A 27,998-nucleotide genomic window follows, 5' to 3' on the forward strand; every position below is an offset into this window, starting at 1 on the left:
ACAGCGCTGACAGCAGCTCCGTGACATACAGCGCTGACAGCAGCTCCGTGACATACAGCGCTGACAGCAGCTCCGTGACATACAGCGCTGACAGCAGCTCCGTGACATACAGCGCTGACAGCAGCTCCGTGACATACAGCGCTGACAGCAGCTCCGTGACATACAGCGCTGACAGCAGCTCCGTGACATACAGCGCTGACAGCAGCTCCGTGACATACAGCGCTGACAGCAGCACCGTGACATACAGCGCTGACAGCAGCTCCGTGACATACAGCGCTGACAGCAGCTCCGTGACATACAGCGCTGACAGCAGCTCCGTGACATACAGCGCTGACAGCAGCTCCGTGACATACAGCGCTGACAGCAGCTCCGTGACATACAGCGCTGACAGCAGCTCCGTGACATACAGCGCTGACAGCAGCTCCGTGACATACAGCGCTGACAGCAGCTCCGTGACATACAGCGCTGACAGCAGCACCGTAAGCAGCCCCAGGAGGAAGTCAGCACAGCACAGGGATGGTGTGATCCCCTCATAATAAGAACCCCCAGGAGGAAGTCAGCACAGCACAGGGATGGTGGGAGCCCCTCATAATAAGAACCCCCAGGAGGAAGTCAGCACAGCACAGGGATGGTGGGAGCCCCTCATAATAAGAACACCCAGGAGGAAGTCAGCACAGCACAGGGATGGTGGGAACCCCTCATAATAAGCAGCCCCAGTAGAAATATGACACCGCTCAACCTCTTCAAAGAGGAGGGTAGGGGCATATAGTACGGTGTGCTTTTTTGGGTCAGGGAAGTGAGCCAAATGAATTAAGAAGGTCTGTGTGCTTGATTCCAAAAATTGTTTATAGACATATACATGGTCTACTGATCACATGTGTTGAATTCCTCCGAGATCCATGCCTCATTCATTTTTAGAAATGTGAGGTAGTTAACACTGTCGTGAGCTAGGCGAGTACGCTTATCGGTCACAATCCCCCCTGCTGCGCTGAACGTCCTTTCGGACAGGACACTGGATGAGGGGCAAGCCAACAGTTCGATTGCAAATTGGGCAAGCTCTGGCCAGAGGTCAAGCCTGCCCACCCAGTAGTCTAGGGGTTCATCACTCCTCAGAGCGTCCACATCGGCCGTTAACCCAATGTAGTCGGACACCTGACGGTCTAGGCGTTCCCTGATGCTGGATCCGGATGACACCTGTCGATGGGTCGGCTGAAAGAATGACCTCATATCCGAAGTCACCAACACATCTTCAAACCGGCCTCTTCTTGCAGGCGCTGTTGGATTGGTACCCGCAAATCCTTCTCTGGGAGTGGGAATTGCTCCTCTGCCAGCGCACGCAAAAGCAGAATGCAGCATTTCTCGAAGCAAGGCCTGGAAGTGCTGCATTCTGACAGCCCTCTGCGACGGCGGTAACATTTCCGCCATTTTGTGTTTGTACCGGGGATCTAAGTACGTTGCCACCCAGTACTGGTCCTTGACCCTCATGCTTTTTATACGGGGGTCCCTATTAAAACACTGGAGCATGAAGGCCCCCATTTGCACTCAAGCGGAAGGTATGTGGTGGTGGTGGTGTTGTTGGTGGTAGTGTCTTTGGGGGTGCACATAGCAGAGAGTGAAGAAGAGGGTGCAGATCGAGAGGATGAGGAGGGTGCAGAAGAATAAGGCTGAGTGAGCCACTCAACCAAGTCTGGTGCGTCCTTTAAAGTAATTGAACGCACCTTCTGCAACTTCCCACTTTGGCTCAAGGCTGTTGCTCCTGCCCTACCCCTACCACCCCTGCGGAAGGGCCTGCCTCTTCCTCTGCCTGTCATTTTTTAAATCACCCTGTGACAAAACTCTTAGTCCCTATACCGCTGAAGGACTGCTGCAGTATAGGGCAGCGGTCAGCAGTAGTGCACGTCAACCCTATGTATTGTGGACCGATAGCGGTCCTTACAGAACAGCAGACTGTACTGCACTCAGGCCTATGTACCGTAGCACCCTATACCAAGTTACCAGTCCTTATAAAAACTTTTGTGGACCAAGCAGGTTGTGTGTTAGTGATTAGCAGACTGTACGTCAGTCCCTATACCAATGAAGGACTGCTGCAGTATAGGGCAGCGGTCAGCAGTAGTGCACGGCAACCCTATGTATTGTGGACCGATAGCGGTCCTTACAGAACAGCAGACTGTACTGCACTCAGGCCTATGTACCGTAGCACCCTATACCAAGTTACCAGTCCTTATAAGAACTTTTGTGGACCAAGCAGGTTGTGTGTTAGTGATTAGCAGACTGTACGTCAGTCCCTATACCAATGAAGGACTGCTGCAGTATAGGGCAGCGGTCAGCAGTAGTGCACGTCAACCCTATGTATTGTGGACCGATAGCGGTCCTTACAGAACAGCAGACTGTACTGCACTCAGGCCTATGTACCGTAGCACCCTATACCAAGTTACCAGTCCTTATAAGAACTTTTGTGGACCAAGCAGGTTGTGTGTTAGTGATTAGCAGACTGTACGTCAGTCCCTATACCAATGAAGGACTGCTGCAGTATAGGGCAGCGGTCAGCAGTAGTGCACGGCAACCCTATGTATTGTGGACCGATAGCGGTCCTTACAGAACAGCAGACTGTAACGCACTCAGGCCTATGTACCGTAGCACCCTATACCAAGTTACCAGTCCTTATAAGAACTTTTGTGGACCAAGCAGGTTGTGTGTTAGTGATTAGCAGACTGTACGTCAGTCCCTATACCAATGAAGGACTGCTGCAGTATAGGGCAGCGGTCAGCAGTAGTGCACGTCAACCCTATGTATTGTGGACCGATAGCGGTCCTTACAGAACAGCAGACTGTACTGCACTCAGGCCTATGTACCGTAGCACCCTATACCAAGTTACCAGTCCTTATAAGAACTTTTGTGGACCAAGCAGGTTGTGTGTTAGTGTTTAGCAGACTGTGCGTCAGTCCCTATACCGCTGAAGGACTGCTGCAGTATAGGGCAGCGGTCAGCAGTAGTGCACGGCAACCCTATGTATTGTGGACCGATAGCGGTCCTTACAGAACAGCAGACTGTAACGCACTCAGGCCTATGTACCGTAGCACCCTATACCAAGTTACCAGTCCTTATAAGAACTTTTGTGGACCAAGCAGGTTGTGTGTTAGTGATTAGCAGACTGTACGTCAGTCCCTATACCAATGAAGGACTGCTGCAGTATAGGGCAGCGGTCAGCAGTAGTGCACGGCAACCCTATGTATTGTGGACCGATAGCAGTCCTTACAGAACAGCAGACTGTACTGCACTCAGGCCTATGTACCGTAGCACCCTATACCAAGTTACCAGTCCTTATAAGAACTTTTGTGGACCAAGCAGGTTGTGTGTTAGTGTTTAGCAGACTGTGCGTCAGTCCCTATACCGCTGAAGGACTGCTGCAGTATAGGGCAGCGGTCAGCAGTAGTGCACGTCAACCCTATGTATTGTGGACCGATAGCGGTCCTTACAGAACAGCAGACTGTAACGCACTCAGGCCTATGTACCGTAGCACCCTATACCAAGTTACCAGTCCTTATAAGAACTTTTGTGGACCAAGCAGGTTGTGTATTAGTGTTTAGCAGACTGTGCGTCAGTCCCTATACCGCTGAAGGACTGCTGCAGTATAGGGCAGCGGTCAGCAGTAGTGCACGGCAACCCTATCTATTGTGGACCGATAGCGGTCCTTACAGAACAGCAGACTGTACCGCACCCAAGCCTATGTACCGTAGCACCCTAGACAGACCAAGTTACCAGTCCTGATAAAGAGCTTTGTGGAACAAGTGAGTTGTGAATGATTAGCAGACTGCAGCAGAAGGGCAGCAGTCAAGTATAATATTCTTTCTATATTTGGAAGAAAGAATATTATACGTGTACAAGCCTATTACCGTACCACTGATACCAGTCCTGAAAAGAACCTTTGTGGAACTAATAGTAACAGCAAGTCTTTAAAATTATCCTCACTGCCTGACACACTGCTTCCTGCCTGTCCCTATACAAATTGGCAAAAAAGAGTAGGCTGGAACGATTAGCTGGAACAGCTCTTTTGTGGACCTGATAGTAACAGCTAATGATGATGATGATGATGATGATGAAGAAAGACTAATCTGGCTGAGCTGTCCCTAAAATAGCAGCATACAGCGCTCTGTCCCTTTATCTAAACTGACAAAAGAAACTCAGGCTGCTGACCTAACACCTATACCAGTCCTGAAAAGAACTTTTGTGTACCAAATAGCTAGCGTTTTCTCTGTCCCTACTCCACACAGGATCCTTTCCCTACAGTGACAGAAGAAAGAATGTAAAATGGCCACCGGATCGGGTGTATTTATAGGTTAGGGGGAATGTCCAAGTGTCCATGAGCTGTCATGTCTCAATTGGTTGTCCTGTAACACATGATAAACGTGTCACGAAAGGTTAAAGTTCTTGTATACATTAAACACGTAAGTCCGCCGGGGCGAACGACGGAAAAAGGCGTTCGAACCCGCGGACGGCGAAAGTCGGAAATTCGCCGCGAAACGACCGCCGGGCGAACCGTTCGGCCATCACTACACCTGAACCAATGTATTCCTTTCAAAAACAAAAGGCTAAAAAACGGAAAATTGTATACTTACATTTCCGTAATTTTCCTTTCCTGACGCATCTTCATGACAGCATACACTCTGGGTTGTGACTCTGCCTTCACAACCTGATAGGACCACATAGCTAGATATATAAATCACCTCCAACGGGTGGGACGTTGTATGCTGCCATGAAGATGCGACAGGAAAGAGAAGCACGGATTATGAATGCAATGATATAAGGAGTGCTGGACATGACAGTGTGGATGAGGGACACAGAGGGTTAAGCTTTATGGGTGGAGCTGAGTAAAAAGGTTTGCAGGAAGCAAGTTCAGTGTAGGGGAGGGGTCATATAAAAGGGAGGGGTGTGGCTTTAGGGGATCATTCGGATCCCAGCGTGACACAGAGGAGGCAGTTTTTCTCTGCTCCTCTGTAATGGCCGACCTGGATGTGATTTTCAAGCGGCTGAGACGGGCGGCGGAGGCGTGCGGAGCGGAGTGGCTGCGGGACCGAGCGGGGACCTGGAGGACACCGCGGAGGATGTCGGGGATGCAGGTGAGGCGCCGCTGCGTGCGCGGAGGTCTCGGCCTCCGGCGCGTTTTTTCCCCAGGGCCTACACCTCGTCCACCTCGTGACTGTCGGAGCCCGGGGGCCGACCGCTCGGTCCCCCCGGCGAAGAGGAAGGTGCCTGGCTCTCCCTGGTCCGGGTGGTCATTGCGCCGCCGACCGGAGGGGGGCGGGGCCTCGCGGCAAAATGGCGCCGGCTCCGGGTCGGGCCGGCACCCGGGAACGGGGGGGGGGGGAACGGGCGGGGGGCTCTGGGTCCAGCCGCCTTGGGGGTGCAGCGGAAGGGGGGGATCCTCGGACTGGGGGTTCCAGCATGGGGACACGCGCGGTGGGGGGGCAGGGTTGGCACGGGGGGGGGTCGCGGCTCCCGGGCTGGGGCGGGTGGGATGAAGGGAGCCACCGAGGTGCCTGGCAGGGCTGGTCTTGGACACCAGCATGCCGGGGGTGGTCGGGGGCCACAGGCACTGTGGGATGCGCCTGAACGTGCGGACCAGGAGGTCTGCGATTCGCCCAGGGGGATGGCGGCGCCCCCAGCGCGCACCGCGGAGGACAAGTCCGAGGGTGAGCTGTCGCAGGAGGAGGAATTTTCACATGCAGCGCACGAAACCATGACTGTCGGCAAGGCCCCGGTGCGGCCAGGTAAGTCACGTGATCTTTTGGTTCTGACGGAAGCCTTGGGGGATTTGCTGGGGGACCCGGTATCCCAGAACGGCAAGGGGATGGGGGCAGAGGGCCGGTCGGCGGGGGTGGGGCATGTCGCCCTGGGGGGGCCCACGGACAGCTGCAGGACCTTCTTGGAGGGGCTGCGGGCCCTGGTGGGTAAGTTTGCCGGGGGTTCGGGGGCGCCGCAAGTGGGTCCCTGGATGGCTGCGGGCCCAGGGTCGGGGGGAGGGGGGTCCAGGGCCACGCCGGTGGTGGACCCCCCGACCGCTGCGGCTTCTGGGGGGGTGGTAGACATGGGGCCTGGGGGCACGGGGGTCCCCCCAGTGGTCACGGAACCTGGGGCGTGGACCGATGTGGTCAGGATTGCGGATGCTGCCCGGTGCGAAGTATATGTTGATTCGTGGGCCCGGTGGGGGCGTGCCTGGAGCAGGAGGTGCGGGAGAATATTGGCATGGGTGAGTATGTGGAGATTTTCTCTTTGCTCCCCCTTGAGAAGTTCACCTTGGATAGGGTCAAGCCGGACAGTTCAAAAAGGACGACGAGGAGCAGCGTAGGTATCGGTGATTCTGCGCACTTTCTCCAATTGGCTTCAGGCGTTCGCTGGCTTAGCTAGGGTGATTGGGGAGAAGAACCCCGAGCATTGCTCGGCGTTGTTCTGCTGTATGGACGCGACTGGAGAGGCTTATCGGGTGTATGGGGGGTGGCATGGCTGCGTTATGACGAACAGTCCAGGCAGCGGTGCGGCCGGAACTACGCTGGGACCACAAGGACATCAGCCTCTGGATGAGGCTTATGTCTGCGGCTCGGACTCCTGCTCCGTTTCTTCAGGGGGGGGCGGGAGTGTGTTGTCCTCAGGGCTGCCGGCCAGGAAAAAGTGGGGTGTGTGCTGGCCCTTTAATGGGGGGCTTGTAAATTCGGGAGAGCGTGCCGATTTAAGCACGAGTGCTCCGGCTGCGGCGGCGCCCTCGCACTGTCCCGCTGTTTCAGGAAAGGAAAGCGTTCCGGCGATGTTGCTCACGAAAGGGATGACGCCGGTAACCCTGGAAAGGATACTTCCTTTCCTAAGTAAGTATCCGGATGGTGAGGCGGCGCGGGGGTTGATTTCGGAGTTTTCGGGACGGTTTCAGGATTCCTTGTTCATTGGCGGAGGTGCCCCCAGTGGCCCGGAACTTGCGATCGGCTTTGGTACACCCGGGGGGTGGTAGGCGAAAACTTGGGCAAGGAAGTGGCGTTGGGCCGGATGGGTGGGCCTTTCGAAGTGCAACCGTGGGGCGACCTGTTGGTGTCCCCGCTGGGTGTAGTTCCTGAGAAAGAGCCTGGGAAATTTCGCTTGCTTCATCACTTGTCCTTTCCTAAAGGGGGGTCGGTCAATGACTTCATCGGCCCTGATGCGTGTACGGTCTCATACACGTCTTTTGATGCGGCGGTGAGGTGGGTCAGGCTTTCTGGATGCGGGGCTCTTATGGCCAAGGCAGATGTGGGGTGCCATTGGCGGGGCCAGTTCTATATGAGTAAGTGCCTGCCCATGGGTTGTTCCATTTCCTGCGCCTACTTTGAGGCGTTTAGCTCATTTTGGAGTGGGTGGTGAGTGACGTTTCGGGCCTGGAGTCGGTCGTCCACTATTTGGACGACTTTCTGTGCGTGGGCCCCGCCTGCCTCCAGTGTGGGTGCGATTTTTCTGTCCACGTTGCAGCACATTGCAGGTAAGTTCGGGGTACCGTTGGCGGGGGATAAAAAAGAGGGACCAGTTACGGACTTGAGTTTTTTGGGGATAGTGATCGATTCGAGGGCAATGGAGTGTCGATTGCCCGAGAATTAATTACTTGATCTGAAAATGGAATTGGCGGAGATGCAAGGATAGTAGAAGGTCCGGTTGAGGGCCCTGCAGTCTCTGTTGGGCTAGCCTAATTTTGCTTGCCGGATCATCCCTATGGGGGCAGGTGTTCTGAAGACGGCTGTCGGCAGCCTCGGCCGGGGTGAGTGTGCCTAACCATTTTGTGCGTCTGCGGGAAGGAACACAGGGAAGACTTGCGGGCGTGGCGTGAATTCCTAGCCTCTTGTAGCGGGCGGGACATGTGGATGTCGGGGCCAGTGAGCAATTTCGATGTGGAATTGGTCGCTGCCGCGGCTGGGTCGGCGGGTTATGGGGCGTATTTTCGGGGACGGTGGAGTGCTGACCCTTGGCCGCAATCTTGAGAGGTGGCGGGGTTGTTGGGCAACCTGGTTCTGCTTGAACTATTCCCGGTGGTGTTGGCATTGGAGCTGTGGGGGGAGGAGTTCCGTAATATGAAGTTGCGCATTAGTTGAGACGGCATGGGGGTGGTTCAGGTCCTCAACCATTTGGCTGCTACGGCGGCTGGTGTTTCGGTGCTTACGGCTCAATGTTTACGTTTCGGCAGTGCACATACCTGGGGTGGAGAATTCTTTGGCTAACTCGCTCTCTCGTTTTCAGTGGGACGAGTTCCGGGATCTGGCGCCGAGAACGGAGGAGTCTAGGGCGTCTTGCCCTGGGTGGATGTGGGGGATGCCCTTGTAGTCGCCGCAGGTTGGATTCAGGGGTCTTTGAGTGAGTCCACGTGGGCGGCCTATTCTAGGGTGTGGTCAGAATGGTTGAGTTGGAGCGGTTGGTCGGGGCTCCGACCAGCGCTGGTTGGGGCTGTATTGGGTGGCACGGAACATTGAGATGGGATTGGCACCTGCGTCGATTGATCGGAAATTGGCGGGGTTGGCATTTTGTTTAAGCTGTGGGGAGAGCCGGACGGGAATGCGGCTTTTTTGGGTGCGGCAAACCTTGAAGGGGTATAGGAGGGAACGGAAAGGTCGGGAGGCGCACAGGCTGGTGAAGTGTGATAACTTGGTGGCGATTTGTTCCCGGCTTGTGGAAGTTTGTTCTTCCGCTTACAAGGCCATCCTGTTCACAGCGGCTTTTTCATTGGCGTTTTATGGGGCGTTTGGGACTGGGGAGTTGGTGTCGGTCTAAACGGGGTGCTGTGGGGCTGTTGGATCAGGATGTACAGGTGGCTGCTGATCGGGTGAGTATACGGTGGCGGAGGTCCAAGCCTGACCAGCTGGGCAGGGGAGTGGTGATTATACTGTTTGCCTTGCCAGGCTCGGCAGTGGGCCCTGTGGTGGCGGTAAGGGCCTTTCGGGCGGTGCGGCTGGAGGGGGGGGGGGCCTTTCTTGCTGCATGCGGGGGGCTCTTTTCTCTCTAGGTTGCAATTCGTGTCAGTTTTCAACGGTGCCTGCGGACTGTGGGTTTGGACGACCGGGAGTACTCGTCGCACTCCTTCCGTATTGGGGCGGCCACTGAGGCTGCCCGATGTGGGCTGGCTGAGGCGATTGTTCGCCGGATCGGTCGTTGGGAACCTAAGAGGTTCCGTTCGTATGTCCGGCCGCAGTTGATCCTGGGGTGAGTGGGGGCGCGGCTGGGAGTGTTTTGCAGTATGGGGTTGGGAGTTACAGGTGTTATGGTATATTACGTTTGTTGGTTGTTATGTGTTCTGTGTTATGTTTTTTATTCCAGATGGAGGTTCCTCACGCCTCGTTTGGATCCTAGGGCACTCGGACGTGTGCTGGGGGGCCGGGAGAGGTGATGCTCAGCCGGCAGGCGGGCCGTTGGGAATTCCTGGGGGGAGGCTAGGTTGATGTGGTTGGGATTCCCGGGCATGCGGTGGGAGCGTGTGATGAAGGAAGTTGAGCGCTTTGCAATGAGGGACAGGCCCCCGGATGTGTTGGTCATTTACGCAGGGGGCAACGACCTGGGCATACGGAAGGAAAGGGACATCTTAGCTGATGTTAGGGCGGATGTTTTGCACTTACGAGTCCGCTTCCCGGGTACCATCTTGGTTTGGTAGGTCGTTGCGGGCGGATCGGTGTGGAGGTGGGCTAGGTCCATGGTAAGCATCAACAAAACCAGGATGGGGGTCGGACGTGGGTATTGACCTTTGGTCATTGGGTCTGCAGGAGGGTATACAAAATAGCTCTTAGGGTGTGGGGTGGCCCTCAAGGTTGAGGGGGTCACCCTTTCGGGCTGTGGCGGTGTGTTTTCTGGTGGTTTCTGACGGTAGACAGGTACTCAGAAGGGATCTGAGGGTGTGGGGGGCTCATCTAACGATCGGCCCCTCTGGGTATTCCTGAACGTTGGAGGGAATACGGTTATGTTCACTGGCGGAAGTTGTCTCCGACCGGTCACAGGTGGAGGCCTTTGGGAAGTTGGTGAGGTGTACCGCAGTGATTTGGTATTGGCTTAAGTGGGGTCACCGTCAGAGATCACCAGAATGGGCAGTTAATGTTATTTAATGTGGTTTAATGGTAATAAAGTTATTTATATTTATATATCTATATATATTTAGATATTTTCATATTTACAAGTTATTGGAGTGAATTTTGAGTTATGTTTAATAAAGGCTGTTGTGGCCAGTTTACTCCAACCTATGGTGTGGTCTCATTTCTAATAGGGGAAGGTATGGGTAAGGAATAATATAAGGGGAACATTCAGACTACACTAGTCAAGAGAAGCACGGATTATGAATGCAATGATATAAGGAGTGCTGGACATGACAGTGTGGATGAGGGACACAGAGGGTTAAGCTTTATGGGTGGAGCTGAGTAAAAAGGTTTGCAGGAAGCAAGTTCAGTGTAGGGGAGGGGTCATATAAAAGGGAGGGGTGTGGCTTTAGGGGATCATTCGGATCCCAGCGTGACACAGAGGAGGCAGTTTTTCCCGCCCTCCCGCCCTAATGTTATGTGGTTGTTTTGTTGTTTCGTTTGTTGCTGGTCTTTTCTTCTTTTGCAGGTTTCGTCGGTTGTCACGGCAGCTGAAGGTTTTCCTGTGTTGGCGGTGTGTTTTCTGGTGGTTTCTGACGGTAGACAGGTACTCAGAAGGGATCTGAGGGTGTGGGGGGCTCATCTAACGATCGGCCCCTCTGGGTATTCCTGAACGTTGGAGGGAATACGGTTATGTTCACTGGCGGAAGTTGTCTCCGACCGGTCACAGGTGGAGGCCTTTGGGAAGTTGGTGAGGTGTACCGCAGTGATTTGGTATTGGCTTAAGTGGGGTCACCATCAGAGATCACCAGAATGGGCAGTTAATGTTATTTAATGTGGTTTAATGGTAATAAAGTTATTTATATTTATATATCTATATATATTTAGATATTTTCATATTTACAAGTTATTGGAGTGAATTTTGAGTTATGTTTAATAAAGGCTGTTGTGGCCAGTTTACTCCAACCTATGGTGTGGTCTCGTTTCTAATAGGGGAAGGTATGGGTAAGGAATAATATAAGGGGAACATTCAGACTACACTAGTCAAGGAAAATTATGGAAAGGTAAGCATACAATTTTCAGGTTTCCTGTCGCATCATGGCAGCATACGCTCTGGGGAGTAACTCGCAGACTGGGTGGGAATGCAAGAAAATACATTTATTAACAAGAAACACAGGAGTTGGCCTGAATGACAGCCCTCCCAAAATCTACTGTTGAAAGCCGTGCAGAATCCACCCTATAATGTGATATAAAGGTGTTTCTGGAAGACTAGGTGGCCGCCTTACAGATAGCCTCCCCCGAGACCCTACAAAAGGCTGCCCAAAAAGTTGCCACTGTGGTGGAATGTGCCTTTAAGCCCTCCGGAATTTGCAATTTACTCAGTAAGTAGGCCTTCTTGATCGCCTTTACCAGCCATGAAGCAATGGTACGAGCCGATGCCGCCTGACCTTTCCTACGGCCATATGGAACAATTAAGAGGTTCTCTGATCTCCTGATTGACTCGGCTGCTGAGAGATACTTTAGGATGTTGCCCCTGACATCCAGAGGATGAGGATCACCCTGATCTGTGATAAGGGCTGGGAGATTAATCTCTTGATTAAAGTGGAATGATGAGGAAACCTTAGGTACAAAACGATCTAACGGTTTTGGTACTATCCTGTCCGGGTAGACGACCAGGTATGGTTCCTTGGCCACCAAAGCTTGCATCTCCGAGACTCTCTTTGCTGAAGTAATAGCAATGAGCGTCAGGTCCCAAAGGGAGATGTTGTCGAGCGGAGAGAATGGTTCTTTAGACAGGATTTCCAGGACAACTGAGAGGTCCCATGCCGGGAATTAAGGTTTCCTAGGTGGCCTTAGTTTAAGGCAGGCTTTCTGAAACTGGATGACCAGAGGATCATGTGCCCATTTGACCCCGGTCAGAGTGGATAAGGCTGATACCTGGACTTTCAGGGTACTGGATTGAAGCCCTTTCTCTAGGCCTAACTGCAGGAAATCCAGCATTTGAGGGGCTGTCAGAGAAGATATGTTCCAGCCTTGTTGTTGAGAAAAGGTGGTAAACTTCTCCCAGATCCTTCGGTAGGTGTTGTTGGTAGTCGGCTTCCTAGCCTGAAGTAATGTCTCCACTACCCTCTGAGAACAGCCCTAGATACCCTAGATACCTAGTCCTCTCAGCCTCCAGGCCATCAGATGTAACCTCTCCGGGTTCGGATGCAGAAGCTGGTCCTGAGATAACAGGTCTGTCAGCGGGAGAGGAAGCGGATCCGTTGTGTTCAATTGAAGGAGAGTAGTGAACTATGGTGTCCTCGACCAAAAGGGGATCACCGCCACTACTAGTGCTGCTGACCTCTTGAGCCTCAGAAGGAACCTCGCTATGAGGGGAGTCAGAGGGAAGATGTAGCCGAGGTTGAAGTACCAGGGATGTTGAAGACAATCTACTCCCTCCTCTGAAGGAAAGCGGATTCTTGATAGGAACCTCTGACGTTTTTCATTTGCTGGTGTAGCTGCCAGATCTATGTCCGGTGAGCCCCAGGTCTGAGTTATGAGCATAAACGCTTGGGGACTCAGAGACCACTCGTTGTTGGAAACAAAACTTCTGCTGAGTGAGTCGGCTAGGAGATTCTCGGCCCCTGGGATATAGGCTGCTCTCAGATCCAGTAGGTTCAATTGTGCCTACTCCATAACAGGGCGAGCTTCCTGCATCAGGGAGGAGCTTCTGGTGCCCCCGTGCCTGTTGATATAGGCGACGGCCACTTTGTTGTCCATCTTCAGGACTCGTTTCCCCCTCAGGTAAGTACTGAAGGCCAGGAGGGCCTGAAAGGCTGCTTTCATCTCCAGCACGTTTGAGGCTGCATCCTGGATCCTGAATGGCCAACGGCCCTGGGCTGCATGATGTTGGTAGTGTGCCCCCCATCCCTCCAGGCTGACATCCGAGGTTACCGTTTCCTGAGGAAAAGGAACTATATGCTTGCATCTCGTCAGATTGCAGGGACAAGTCCACCACTGCAAGGATTGTTTGACCTCCTCCGAGATGTAGATAGGTTGGCTCTTGGATGAGCCGTCCCATTGACGCAGAAAGGAAGTTTGAAGGGGTCTCGTGTTCCATTGGGCCCACTGGATCATAGGAATGGTCGCAGACAGAGAGCCTGGAAGACTGAGACATGCTCTGGCTGGCAGGGATGTTGCTGAGATTTCCCTACTGATTCAGAGGGTGAGAAGAGCAATCTACCCTACCAGTAGTTCCACCGTGTTTTTCCAGGTATCCAACTCCGCACCCAGGAAGAACATCCTCTGGGTGGGATGCGCATTGCTTTTCTTCCAGTTTATCAACCAGCCCAATCTTTGTAAAGTGGCAACTAGGACCTCTCCATGTTGGATAAGGGACTCCTGGCTGCTTGAAAGGAGGAGGATGTCATCCAGGTAGTGATGGATTCTCAATCCTCTTTCCCTTAAGGACGCTATCACTGGTAGCAGGACCTTTGTGAAGGTTCTGGGGGCAGTAGAGATCCCGAATGGGAGACTCTGAAACTGGAAATGGCCCTGATTCACCGAGAACCGAAGGAACTTCTGAAAGGTGACATAGATCGGGGCGTGAAGATAGGCGTCCTGGAGGTCTATGAAAAGCATCCAATCTCCCAGATTTATGGCTTGGAGGATCGATTGTAAACTCTCCATCTTGAATTTCTCCATTCGAATGGAGCGATTGAGGTTTTTCAGATCTAAGACTGGGCGAAGGTCCCCTGATTTATTCTTGACCAGAAACAATGGGGAGTAGAATCCCCGTCTCCTCTGTGAAGTAGGTACTTCTATTATTGCTTTCTTCTGGAGAAGCTCTTGAATGTAACTGGTCAGCAGAAACCGTTTTTCCATCGGTGGAGAAAGCCTGGTTGGACAAAAATTATCCCCTGTGGGATGTCTTCTGAAAGACCATCTGTGCCCGATACGGACAGTGGCCACTGTCCATGGGTCCTTTATTGCTTCCACACCAAAGCCAGCTTGAATTTTGAAAGCCTTGCCCCCACTACCGCTGGCTGGGCGGGCGCACATTCAAAAATACTTTTGGTCACCGGAAGCGGGAGTCTTGGGTTTCTGGAATTTCATAAAAGATGTTTGGGATTCTTCCAGCTCCTCCTGCATGCTTTCCCTGGCCTGTAAGCTTTTGCATCCCTGTATCTGTCTGGCAGATTACGCCTAAGGGAGGAGGTCTCTGCTTCTTCGGTTTCCTGTCTGATGGTATCAGTCACTTTTGAAATTGCTGAATCCAGCTTTGCACCAAAAAGATTCTCACCGTCATATGGAATGCAGCATCAATTGGATTTAGAGACAGGATCCGCCAACCAGGGTTTCAGCCACAGTGCCCGCCTGGCCATTACAGATGCCAACATGGCCCTTGATGCCAATTTAATCGCATCCACCGATGCCCCTGAATGTCGCAGCGTCCTCAAACGGCAGTGTCACATGCCTGGCTAATCGCATGAGAGATGTGTCTACAATAGGAGGAGAGACAAGAGGACTCACTTTAGGCCCCTTCAGGGGATATAATTTGGCAAGCCTATTATTCAGGCTTGATTTTTTTCTCAGGTCCTTGCCATTCTTCCTTAATTAAATCATCCAATTCTTCAATGAACGGAAAAGCTTTTTCGGTTCGGTTGAGCCTCCTGGGGTTCCTCCCAGCCAATCGCCTCTTTAACCGATTTGACAAATGGTTCTATTAATAAAAAATTGAAACCTGCAGACGCAACCAACCCCTCATTGTCAGACGGGGAATCCTGCTCTCTTGATGTACTTGGAGGAGCAGATGAGGCACTTTGCGTCGACAACTCTGTCTCCAGAATAAGAATATGTGGAGCTACAGGCTCTTTTAGACTGTGGTTATCTTTCCTTAGTAGCTTCCTCGAAAGCACCTACGGCAGGCCAGTTTGTCAGGGAGAGCTGCGGCCCCGCATATCCAGCATGCGTTTCCGGAGGGTCGCACTGGGGATCGCTGTTTTTGCAAAGGAGATCTTCTATGGTAGGAGCGGCTGTGTCTAGAATATGATCTGGAGCGACTTCTCCTGCGACTCCCTCTATGGCCTGAGCGTCTTTTCCTGCGACTTGAGCGGCTCCGACTGTGGCCGGAATGGCTTCTCCTGCGTGAGGTCTCTCTGTGCCTTGTTTGGATCGGATGATTTTGAGGACCTGGTAGGGCTATTCATTTAGGCAGCGTTAGGATTGCTCTCTTTTTTAATCTTCACTACTTACCAAGATAAATCCGCCCCCCTTACCTAATGGGCTGACGGTGATCTGCTAGGGCAGTGGTCTCCATGGAAATGAAATAAGGCAAGCCTAAAGCGATACATAGTGTCAAAAATGTGTATAGGGAATGCAGGGAGGAAAGAGCACAGCAGACAGGCAGTAAACATTAGTATAGTAACATCCTAAGCAGGATGGATGAAAGTTTTGTAAGGAAGGTCAGAATACTGGCAATCCAGAGTCTAGGTACAAGTGCACAATAAATTCAATAAAATCCATTTTAAATCTGCAACTGGAGCCACGCCCAGGAAGAATGCCAAAGGATACAAACAAGGTAAACAGGGAAAGACAGAGATGGAGACCGCTGCAATTTAGCCAAGCCTGTTTAACCACTTGCTTACTGGGCACTTAAACCCCCCTCAGTCCCAGACCAATTTTCAGGTTTCAGCGCTGATGCACTTTGAATGACAATTGCGCGGGCATACAATACTGTACCCAAATGAAATTTTTATCATTTTTTTCCCACAAATAGAGCTTTCTTTTGGTGGTATTTAATCACAGCTAGGAGTTTTATTTTTTGCTAAACAAACAAAAAATCATGTTTAATAGTTTGTTATAAAATTTTGCAAACTGGGCACTGATAGGCATAGTTAAGGCGGCACTAATAGGCACAGATAAGGCGGCACCGATGGGCACAGATAAGGCGGCACTGATGGGCAAAGACGGGTACAGATAAGATGGCACGGATGGGTGGCACAGATGGGTGGCATGGATGGGTACTAAGGGGCACTGATAGGTACCACTGATAGATGGGACTGATGGGCACTGATAGGTGGCACTGATAGGTGGCTCTGATAGGTGGCACTGCTGGGCACTGATGGGCGTCACTGCTGGGCACTGATGGGCACTGATGGGCGGCACTGCTGGGCACGGATATGTGGCACTGGGGTGCAGCACCTTTGTTGAGGCAGACTGTGGGCACTGCTGGGTGGCACTGTGGGCACTGCTGGGTGGCACTTCTGGGTGGCACTGTGGGCACTGCTGGGTGGCACTGTGGGCACTGCTGGGTGGCACTGTGGGCACTGCTGGGTGGCACTATGGGCACTGCTGGGTGGCACTGACAGGGCGAACACATTTTTTATTTAGGCAGGCAAAGCAGGGGGCAGGTGGGCACTGGCAGGGGGCAGGTGGGCACTAACAGGGCTGGCCGTGATCGGGACTGACGTCCCGATCACGGCCGCCGGTGATCGGCTTTTTTTTTTTCTCCTCGTGCTGTCAACGCGAGGAGGAATAATAGCCGATTACCGGCTCCGTTATATCACATGATCAGCTGTCATTGGCTGACAGCTGATCACGTGATAAGGGGTCGGGATCGACCCCTTGCACGGATCGGTGATCAGGTGAGTCTCGTAGACTCGCCAATCACAGAGCGCGCCGCGCGCGCCCCTCAGGGGCGCGCAGGACGCTCGTGCACGGGACTACGTCAATAGACGTAGTCCCGGAAAAGGAGATCCGCGTTGTAGCCGTCATTCGGCTATAGCGCGGATCTCAAGTGGTTGAGGCTTATGTGCTGAGTATATCGCTAAGCCTGTTTAAGGCTTATGTGCCAAAGACATTGCCAAGCCTGTTTAAGGCTTATAACAGGAGCCAAACAATACTACTAGAGCCTGTTTACAGCTCCAACCGTAGGCAGATAAAAATGCAAGCCTGTTCAAGGCTTATTCAAGGTCACAGAGAGAGTTCTAACATACCCCTGAGATCATCAGAGTGGGGTTCCTTCCATTTAGCTTCGTTTAGAGGCTGTACCGGTAAGGACTTCCATCCAGGAGATGCTAGAACCTGGCTGGGGCGAAGCGGTAATGGGGTGGAGATCCGTGCGGTCCCAACAGGTGAGGAAAAGTAAGAGAATGCTGGGACGGGGGCCGTATTGTCATCTTGTAGCTATGTGGTCCTATCAGGTTGTGGAGGTGGAGTCATAACCCAGAGTGTATTCTGCCATGATGCAACAGGAAATTACTATCCAGATATTGACTGGGCAGAGGGGACAGCTCACTCATTTAACCACTTTGGGATCCGAAAGGATTTGCCTCCTTAATGATCAGGCCAAAATTTATGTCCTTTTCTTCCCACAAATAGAGTTTTTTTTTGGTGGTAGTTGATCACCTCTGTGGTTTTTATTTTTTACGTTATAAACAAAAAAAGAGCGCCAATTTTGGAAAAAAAAACACAATATTTTTATTTTTTGCTATAATAAATATCGCAAAAAACAAATAAAAAAACTAATTTCTTCATCAGTTTAGGCCGTTATGTATTCTTCTACATATTTTTGGTAAAAAACCTTGCAATAAGCGTATATTGATTGGTTTGCGCAAAAGTTATAGCGTCTACAAAATAGGGGATATATTTATGGCATTTTTATTTTGTTTTATATTTTACTAGTAATGGCGGCGATCTGCATTTTTTTCAGCAGGACTGCGACATTACGGCAGATAGATCAGACACTTTTAAAGATTCAATCGATTTTTATTGAGTTTACACACAACCGGACTTTCCGGGAGACTAGGTCCGGCGGTCTTCCCAGTGGACTTTCCGAACGAACGGACCTGGCCACACACAATCACACCAAAGTCCGACGGATTCGACCGTGATTACGTACGACCAGACTAGAATAAGGAAGTTCATAGCCAGTAGCCAATAGCTGCCCTAGCATTGGTTTTCATCCGTCGGACTAGCATACAGACGAACTGATTTTTTGACCGGACTCGAGTCCGTCGGAAAGATTTGAAACATGTTTTAAATCTAAAGTCCATCTGATTTTTGACAGCAAAAGTCTGATGAAGCCCACACACGGTCGAATTGTCTGACCGATTCGTTCCGTCTGACCTATGGTGTTGAAAAGTCTGTCTACTCCTCTGACAGAACGGAGATCTGTCTGTTTACATTGACAGATCTTCGTTCTGTCTTTGTCAGGAGTGATCTTGGGTTCCAGTCGACATCGCGGTGGCCGGGCATGCACATTGGCTCCTATGTCATGTGGCAGTGCGTGCACACCCCCCCATAGCCATTAAAGTGGCCGCTGTACACCTACGTTGATTCGCCTAGGGGAGCCAATCTGCCGCCGTATAACGAAGGAAGTAGGTGGAAAGTAGTTAAAGTGGTTGTAAACCCTTACAAACCACTTTGACCTACAGGTAAGCCTAGATTAAGGCTTACCTGTAGGTCCAAGAAATATCTCCTAAACCTATACGGTTTAGGAGATATTTACCTGAAGACAGCCACCGCTATCTAGCGGACTTTCCGAACGAACGGACCTGGCCACACACAATCACACCAAAGTCCGACGGATTCGACCGTGATTACGTACGACCAGACTAGAATAAGGAAGTTCATAGCCAGTAGCCAATAGCTGCCCTAGCATTGGTTTTCATCCGTCGGACTAGCATACAGACAAACTGATTTTTTGACCGGACTCGAGTCCGTCGGAAAGATTTGAAACATGTTTTAAATCTAAAGTCCATCTGATTTTTGACAGCAAAAGTCTGATGAAGCCCACACACGGTCGAATTGTCTGACCGATTCGTTCCGTCTGACCTATGCTGTCGAAAAGTCCGCCTGTGTTTACACGGCATAAGAGAACAATTCAGTTGCTACAAAAGCAGAGGATCCGCCTAACTTATGTGAGTCTAGTTCAATCTTGACAAGCAACAAATATGATTATGTTTGTTAACATATATAATGCTAAATTTGCTTTAATTTCGTTTTTAGATTACGGAGAAGATGGAGAGCAAATAGGAGATAGGAAGGGTAGGATGGGGGGGGGGGGTAAGGTGGGGAGGGGAAGAAAGGGGAAGGAGATAAGGGTGTGGACTGGGGGGTGGGGAAAGTGAGAGTAAAGAGTAAGGGGGGACAGATCGGACACTTTTGACACTTTCTTGGGACCATTGACATTCATACAGCGATCAGAGCTAAAAGTAGCCACTGATTACTGTATAAATGTCACTGGCAAGGAAGGGGTTAACACTAGGGGGCGAGGTGTTAAATGTGTTCCCTTGTGTGTTCTAACTGTGGGGGGAGTGGACTGCCTGGGAGTAGAGAAATCGCTGTTCATAATTACTAGGAACAGACAATCACTCTCTACTCCTCTGACAGAACGGAGATCTGTCTGTTTACATTGACAGATCTTCGTTCTGTCTTTGTCAGGAGTGATCTTGGGTGCCAGTCGACATCGCGGCCACCGGGCATGCACATTGGCTCCTATGTCATGTGGCAGTGCGTGCACACCCCCCCCATAGCCATTAAAGTGGCCGCTGTACACCTACGTTGATTCGCCTAGGGGAGCCAATCTGCCGCCGTATAACGAAGGAAGTAGGTGGAAAGTAGTTAAAGTGGTTGTAAACCCTTACAAACCACTTTGATCTACAGGTAAGCCTAGATTAAGGCTTACCTGTAGGTCCAAGAAATATCTCCTAAACCTATACGGTTTAGGAGATATTTACCTGAAGACAGCCACCGCTATCTACGGCGCATGCGCCGTAGACAGCGGCACGCAGGTGCACTGGGTAAGCCGCAGATTGCAGCGATAATGCCGCAAGTGTCGGCTCCCGTGCGCAGACCCACGGAGACCCACCAAAGAGATGGACGCTTGGAACTACAGGGGACAGCGGTGACTTCGCTGGCTCCTGTGTCAGGTAAGTGACACATAATGGACTACTATGCGATGCATAGTAGTCCATTATGCTTTACCTTTGCAGGGAATCAAAGAGGAAGTAAACCCATCAGGGTTTTCTTCCTCTTTAAGGCACATCATTTCTTAAATATCTTACAGGACAACTTCATGTCCCAGTTGGTGGACTCCCCAACTAGAAAGAATGCATTGCTAGATCTAATAATTAAAAATAGATACAGATCTGATCGCGGATGTGGAAACATGAGACAACTTGGGAACCATAAATGTCACTGCTGCCCCAAAAGTGTCATTTGGGGCCAGATTTGTCCACCGCAATGTCGCAGTCCCTCTAAAAATCGCAGATCTCCGCCATCACTAGTAAAAACAATAAGCCAATGACGTAAAGCCAATGACACCACTGCTGTGTCTCAGCCAATCAGGAGGGAGATTCAAGGGATTTGTGGACATCGCTGGACAGAGATGGGGCTCAGGTAAGTATTAGGGGGGTGCTGGGGTGGCTGCTGCACATAGAAGTTTTTTTATCTTAGACATAGAATGCCTTAAGATAAAAACCTTTTGCCTTTACAACTCCTTTAATAGTAAAAACGTGAGGTCAAAGCACATTGGCCCCATAAAGGATGATGAAGGGAGGTTGGTTAGAAACGATAAGGAGAACTCTACTGAATGCTTTCTTCTCCTCGGTTGTTACTAAGGAAAAGGTAATATAGTAATCAAGACTGTATCATTAGGAACACATCACAGAGTATACCCTTGTGGCTAACAGAAGCTCGTATCAGAATAAGACTTGGAAAAACTTAACGCAAATAAATCACCAGGACCAGATGACTAATATCTGAAACCCCTCAAATAATTCAGTCAAGTTATAGCCAGACTGCTATTCCTAATTTTTATGTACAACATACTGAAAGGAATGGTACCAGTGGATTGGCGATGGGCCAACATGGTGCCAATATTTAAAAAAGGGCCGAAACATATACCTGGGAACTACAAACCAGTCAGTCTAGCATTAATAGTATGTCAACTATTGGAAGGGGTGATAAGGGACTATATCCAAGAATTTAAATAAATAGATAAATACAGTAGCATTAGTAGTAATCAGTATGTTCTTCAAAAAAAAGTCCACATCTGAAAGTGTCAAAAGGAGAAAAAAGGCCTATAAGGAATGAATCCCATATGATAGGGACCTCACATGCTTTTTTACAAGTAGAAGCCAGCTGCGATGTTCCACTTCTAAACTCCGGTAGGAACGCTCCCTCCTCAGGGCCGTCTTTAAGGCAGGGCAAAAGGGGCAGCTGCCCTGGGCCCTATCATTGTTGTGGGGCCCAAAGCAGCTGCCTCATACTTGCCAACTAGCCCAGTTTAAATTCCCTTGGCCCTTAAATTTTTAGTCCCTTGCTTTGTCCTGATATCTCAATGTAAAGTGCTGCTATTAATGCTGCCCAGCTCTGCCTTATTGTTGTGTACAGATGACTCACCTGCAGACACTGTTTACATGTAAATAACCAGCATTCATATGTAAATAGCTGCATCCGGCGGCATAGATATGTAAATAAAGGCGGCATTCATATGTATATCATGCCCCCTGCATTGAGGAGATGGTGTGCTGTAACCTCTAGCAACCAATCAGTGAGCAGTATTACTGTACAATAATCTCTAGCAACCAATCAACAATCAGAAATCATGTACTGTAACATCTAGCAACTTATCAGTGAGCCGTAATGTGTGTTGTAACCTCTAGCAACCAGTCAGTAAAGGTAATGATACACTGTAACATCTGGCAACCAATCGCAATCGCTTCCTGATCTGATACAGTAAACTGCTTTTAAGTCTAGCTGCTATTTATTGTATGTCTCAGAGCAGGTGGAGAGCGAAACTGTATGGGGGCCCCAAGAAGACGTTTGCCCAGGGTCCAATCACTATTAAAGACGGCCCTATCCCTCCCTGTAAGTTATGTATATAACCTGAATACAAAATTGTCTCATATGTTCCTGGTTCCACCGATCATCCTGTTACAAGTGCTCTCTGGCACTGTTTCATCCTCTTAGCATGAACATGCAGCCTTCCTTCTACTTCCACATCTGTATCCAAGTTATATCCATATCTCACTGATGCCCCGTACACGCGACCATTTTTCCCATCGGAATAAGCTGTGAAGGTTTTTCCGATGGAATTCCGCTGTAACTGTCTTGCCTACACACAATCACACCAAAGTCCGACCGTAAAGAACGCGGTGATGTACAACACGTACGACGGGACTAGAAAATGCAAGTTCAATAGCCAGTAGCCAATAGCTTCCGTCTCAAACTGTTTTCATAACATGCATCGTTTTTGGTCCGTCGGAACAGCATACAGACGAGCGGTTTTCCCGATAGGAATTGGTTCCATCGCAAATATTTAGAACATTTTCCATTTCTAGGTCTGTCAGAAATTTGATGGGGTATACATATATATATATATACGATGAAAATCTCCTGTCTGACTTTTTCTGTCGGACATTCCACTCGTGTGTACGCGGCATAAGAGGGAGTTTTGAAGTGGAACATTGCAGCTTGTTTCTAATGGTAACAAAGCATGTGAGATCCCTATGATCTGGGATCCATTCCTTCTGGTAATAGGCGCATAATTCCTTTCTTGTAAGAGAGAGCACCATTTAAAGCACAGATGTTGTTGAATTCACAATAAGGGCACTTATGGACCTTTTTTCTCTTTTTGACACTTTCAGATGTCGACCTTCAGATGTTGTGCACTTATTTTTTGCATATGTGTTTGGATTAAGTATTTAGATCTTTATGAGTTGCAACACCTTTATATATAATTAAATAGGTTGAATTGTGTGTAAGCGTGAGATATATAATTTTTACATACAGTAATCAGCGTGGCTTTATGTTCTTGCCAAAGCAACCTGTTAACATTCTATGAGGAAGTGAGCTGCCATCTAGATAAGGGAAGGCCTGTGGATGTGGTGTACCTGGATTCAGCAAAAGCATTTGATACAATCCCCCAAAAAAGCTTAACTTACAAACTGAGGTCTGCAGATAGGGACCATAGGGCTTGTACATGGACATAAAATTGGTTACAAGGGCATGTCCAAAGGGTGGTGATAAATAGCGTGTATTCAGAACGATCTGGAGTGGAAAGGGGGGTACCCCCATGGCTCTGTCCTGGGACCAATTCTGTTTAACTTATTCATAAACGATATAAAGGATGGGATAAATAGCTCAATCTCCTTGTTTGCTGATAATACAAAGTTAAACAGGGCAAAAACTTCACAGCAGTATATAGAAACAAGAAGACCTCAATAAAATAATGGGATGGGCAACTACATGACAAATAAGGTTTAATGTTGAAATATGTAAAGTAATGCACTTGGGGGCTAAAGATATACATTATATATATATATATATATATATATATATATATATATATATATATATATATATATATATATATATATATATATATACTATATATATATTACTATATATTAAGACAATTTACTCACTAGGGGGGAACCTCTGGGGCATTCCAGGATAGTGAAAGATCTGGGGGTCCTAGTAGATGAGACTCAACAATGGCATGCAACACCACGCAACACCAAGCTGCAGCAAGTAAACCCAGCAGAATATGGTCATGCATAAAAAGGGGAATTTACTCCAGAGGTAAAATTATAATCCTGCCACTTTATAAAACTCTGGTTTGGCCACATCTGGAATATGCCATCCAGTTTTGGTCACCAATCCTCAGAAAGGATGTGCTGGAACTGGAGATAGTCCTGAGTAGGGATGAGCCGAACACCCCCCGGTTCGGTTCGCACCAGAACTTTCGAACGGACCCCAAATTCGAACGAATGTTAGAACCCCATTGAAGTCTATGGGACTCGAACGTTCGAAATGAAAAGTGCTAATTTTAACGGCTAATATGCAAGATACTGTCCTAAAAGGGGTTTGGGGACCTGGCTCCTGCCCCAGGGGACATGGGTCAATGCCTAAAATGTTTTTAAAAATTGCCGTTTTGGTGGGAGCACTGATTTTAATGACGATTAAAGTGAAAAAAAAAAGTGAAATATTCCTTTAAATATGGTGCCTGGGGGGTGTCTGTAGTATGCCTGTGAAGTGCCACGTCTTTCCCGTGTTTAGAACAGTCCCTGCACAAAATGACATTAAACGGAAATAACACCATTTAAAACTGCTTGCGGTTTTAATGTTATATCTGGTTCCTGCAATATGGCTGAAAATCATTGAGAAAAATGGCATGGGTAGCCCTCCCTGCCCATTACCAGCCAATTTGGGTCTTGTACGCATATTAAGGGGAACTCTGTACCCATATTAAAAAAAGGAAATGCGTGTGGCCCCCAGGCCCTATATACTCAGAACAGCAGTATACAGGCGGTGCAAACAAGACAGGGACTGTGTAGGTTTGTTGTGTTAAGTTGAATCTGTTTGTAATTTTCAACTGGTACATTTTTAAAGTGTAGCTCCAGTCAAAAAAACTATTTTTAAGCTTTTTGGAAAACATAGGGAAGGGTTATCACCCCTATATAATTTGTTTTGTCGTCCATCTTTTTTCATCTCACTTGCTGTTGTCTCCTTCCGTTTGCAAGTAGGAGATGTTTGTAAGTTGGATGTTTGAAAGTAGGGGCCTGCCCTATATGCTCTGCAGAAATGGCGGAACAAGGTGTTGGTTTTGCCACAACATTTTAAGCCCTCAAAGTGACTCTTGGTGGGCACTGGAGCGCCCTGCTGTGAACGATCATATCAAGAATTGTAATTACATGCCATTGTTGAACAGTGGTAGAAAAATTGACCTTTGGTGGTTGTGGTGCTGGTGCCACAACACTATAAGTCCTCACCGTTACTCTGGGTGGGCACAGGAAGGGGCCCTCCTGTGAAATATTATATCAAGAATTGTAATTACATGTCCCTGTTAAACAGGGGCAGAAAAATTTGGCCTTAGGCACTGCTGCTGGTGCCACCACACTGCAACCTCTTCCATATACTCTAGTTTTAATGCAGGAATTAGCCCTGCTGCAAAGCATTGCATCAAAAATTGTACTTAAACGCCCCTGTTAAACAGGGGCAGAAAAATTGGGCCTTAGGCACTGGTGCTGGTGCCACCACACTGCAACCTCTGCCATATACTCTAGTTTTATTGCAGGAATTAGCCCTGCTGCAAAGCATTGCATCAAAAATTGTACTTAAACGCCCCTGTTAAACAGGGGCAGAAAAATTGGGCCTTAGGCACTGGTGCTGGTGCCACCACACTGCAACCTCTGCCATATACTCTAGTTTTAATGCAGGAATTAGCCCTGCTGCAAAGCATTGCATCAAAAATTGTAATTAAACGCCCCTGTTAAACAGGGGCAGAAAAATTGGGCCTTAGGCACTGGTGCTGGTGCCACCACACTGCAACCTCTGCCATATACTCTAGTTTTAATGCAGGAATTAGCCCTGCTGCAAAGCATTGCATCAAAAATTGTACTTAAACGCCCCTGTTAAACAGGGGCAGAAAAATTGGGCTGATGGCATCAACCAGAACCAGAAATGTTCTTCCAACATATCAGCGGAGGAGGAAGAGGATAGACAATCAACATAATAGGACAGTCACTCAGCATCAGCATAGGCAGTCTTGAAGGGATGTGGTATTTCAAAAAAGATTATTCGGTTACATCAGCTTCAGGTGCTTGGTAGCTGTGGGTGATCCAAGACTGATTCATCTTGATGAAGGTCAGTCGATCAACTGATTCGGTGGACAGGCGCACCCTGTGATCGGTAACAAAGCCACCAGCAGCACTGAAGGTGCGTTCCGAAAGAACGCTGGATGCAGGACAGGCCAGTAGCTCAATTGCATACTGTGCAAGCTCTGGCCAGTGATCCATCCTCAAGACCCAGTAAGCCAGAGGATTTCCGGTGGGAAAGGTGTCCAAGTCTGACCTTGCCCCTAGGTATTCCTGCACCATGTAAATCAGACGCTGGCGATGGGTGCTGGAACCGATCATACCTTGGGGCTGCGGACTAAAAAATTGTCTGAAAGCATCAGTCAGACGGCCACCTTCTCCACCGCTCCTTCTGACCGATGCCTCAGCAACACGTTGTCCAGGACCAGGAGTTTGTAACCTCCCAGTCTCTGGGAACGCGTTGCACAGACCTTTCTGCAAGGCCTCCCGGAGATGTCTCATCCTCTGCTCCCTCTGCGATGGCAAGATAAGGTCGGCAACCTTACCCTTGTACCGTGGATCAAGGAGAGTGGCCAGCCAGTAATGGTCCCTCTCCTTGATCCAAAGAATACGAGGATCCTTCCGCAGGCTTTGCAGGATCAGGGAGGCCATGCAGCGTAGGTTAGCTGAGGCATTCGGAACGAAAAAAAGGGAAAAAACTGCGCTACGGAATACAAATGGTATTGAACGGAAGCTGCAATTCAAAATGTACACCAAGAATACACCAAACAGAAATAGAAAAAAGAAAGAACTGCGCTAACCACGAATACCCAAATGTGAGTAGGGTATGTATATGTGCCAGACCCACGATAAGGGTCTTAGTATCTTAATGTCTCCAAGACCACCTCCAAAGTATAATGCAAACCATATACAAATAAGTGCAATTTAAATGCAAAAACAAACCATAAATACGTGTCAAGAGTGTGAGTTCCCCAAACACAATATGAGTAAATCAAACTCAGTGCATATACCTCTAAAGAATAAAAAAATAGAATAGAATATGAAAAAAATATTTGCAATTTTTTACATAAATGAAATATCAAGAAAAAAGATTATATTTAGAGACACCCTATATAATGTCCATATAGTCATATGTCAAAAAATAATAAAATGTCCATATAGTAAACAAACACCAGTGAAGTAAAGCTTCAAGTGGAGTGCAGCAGTGAAGGACAAACTTCAAACAGCTGAATCATAAGTACACAAAATAAATGCTGAGGCATTCGGTCCGGAGTCCTCTGGGTCACTAAGGACAACATGATCCGCAGCTACCTCCTCCCAGCCACGTACAAGTCCACGTGTTTCTTGGGACTGTAAATCATCCCTACAAGACTGCTGCTGCTGATGCTGATGCTGAGTGCCAGCCTCCACCTCCATGCTGATACAATCATCCTCCTCCTCCTCTTCCTCCTCCTCATCCTCTTCCTGTGTGATGGGTGGCACAGCAGGAACACTGTCTGGATAAGGGGGGCCTTGAGAGGCAAGGAAGTCCTCCTCTTCCTGCCTCTGTTCTGGCTCAAGTGCCCTGTCCATTATTCCACACAGCGTATGCTCCAAGAGGTGGACAAGAGGTACAGTGTCACTGATGCATGCACTGTCACTGCTCACCATCCTTGTGGCCTCCTCAAACGGTGACAGGACAGTGCATGCATCCCTGATCATGCCCCACTGGCGTGGTGAGAAAAAACCCGAGCTCCCCTGACCCTGTCCTGGTGCCGTAGTCACACAGGTACTCATCGATGGCCCTCTGCTGCGTGTGCAGCCGCTGCAGCATGGCCAATGTTGAGTTCCATCTGGTGGGCATGTCACATATAAGGCGGTTCTTGGGCAGGTTCAACTCCTTTTGGAGCTCAGCCAACCGAGCACAGGCATTAAATGATCGGCGGAAATGCACACAGACTTTCCTGGCCTGCTTCAGGACATCCTGTAAGCCGGGGTACCTGCCCAAGAACCGCTGCATCACCAGGTTAAGGACGTGAGCTACACAGGGCACATGGGTCAGTTGTCCCTGTCGGAGGGCGGAGAGGAGGTCGGTGCCATTGTCGCAAACCACCATTCCTGGCTTAAGCTGGCATGGCGTCAACCACCTCTCAGCCTGCCCCTGCAGAGCTGACAAAACATCCGCCCCAGTGTGGCTCCTGTCCCCCAAACAAACCAGCGCAAGCACGGCATGGCATCGTTTTGCCTGCGTACTTGCGTAGCCCCTGGAATGCCTACGGAGCACCGCTGGTTCTGAGGACAGAGCACTGGAAGAGGCCATGCAGGAAGAAGAAGAGGAGGGGGTGGAGGAGAGAGGTGTGTCACAACCAAT

Source organism: Lithobates pipiens, unplaced genomic scaffold, assembly GCF_037356315.1.
Source record: "Lithobates pipiens isolate NorthernLeopardFrog02 unplaced genomic scaffold, aLitPip1_a1.2 Scaffold_13, whole genome shotgun sequence".
Lineage (NCBI taxonomy): Eukaryota > Metazoa > Chordata > Amphibia > Anura > Ranidae > Lithobates > Lithobates pipiens.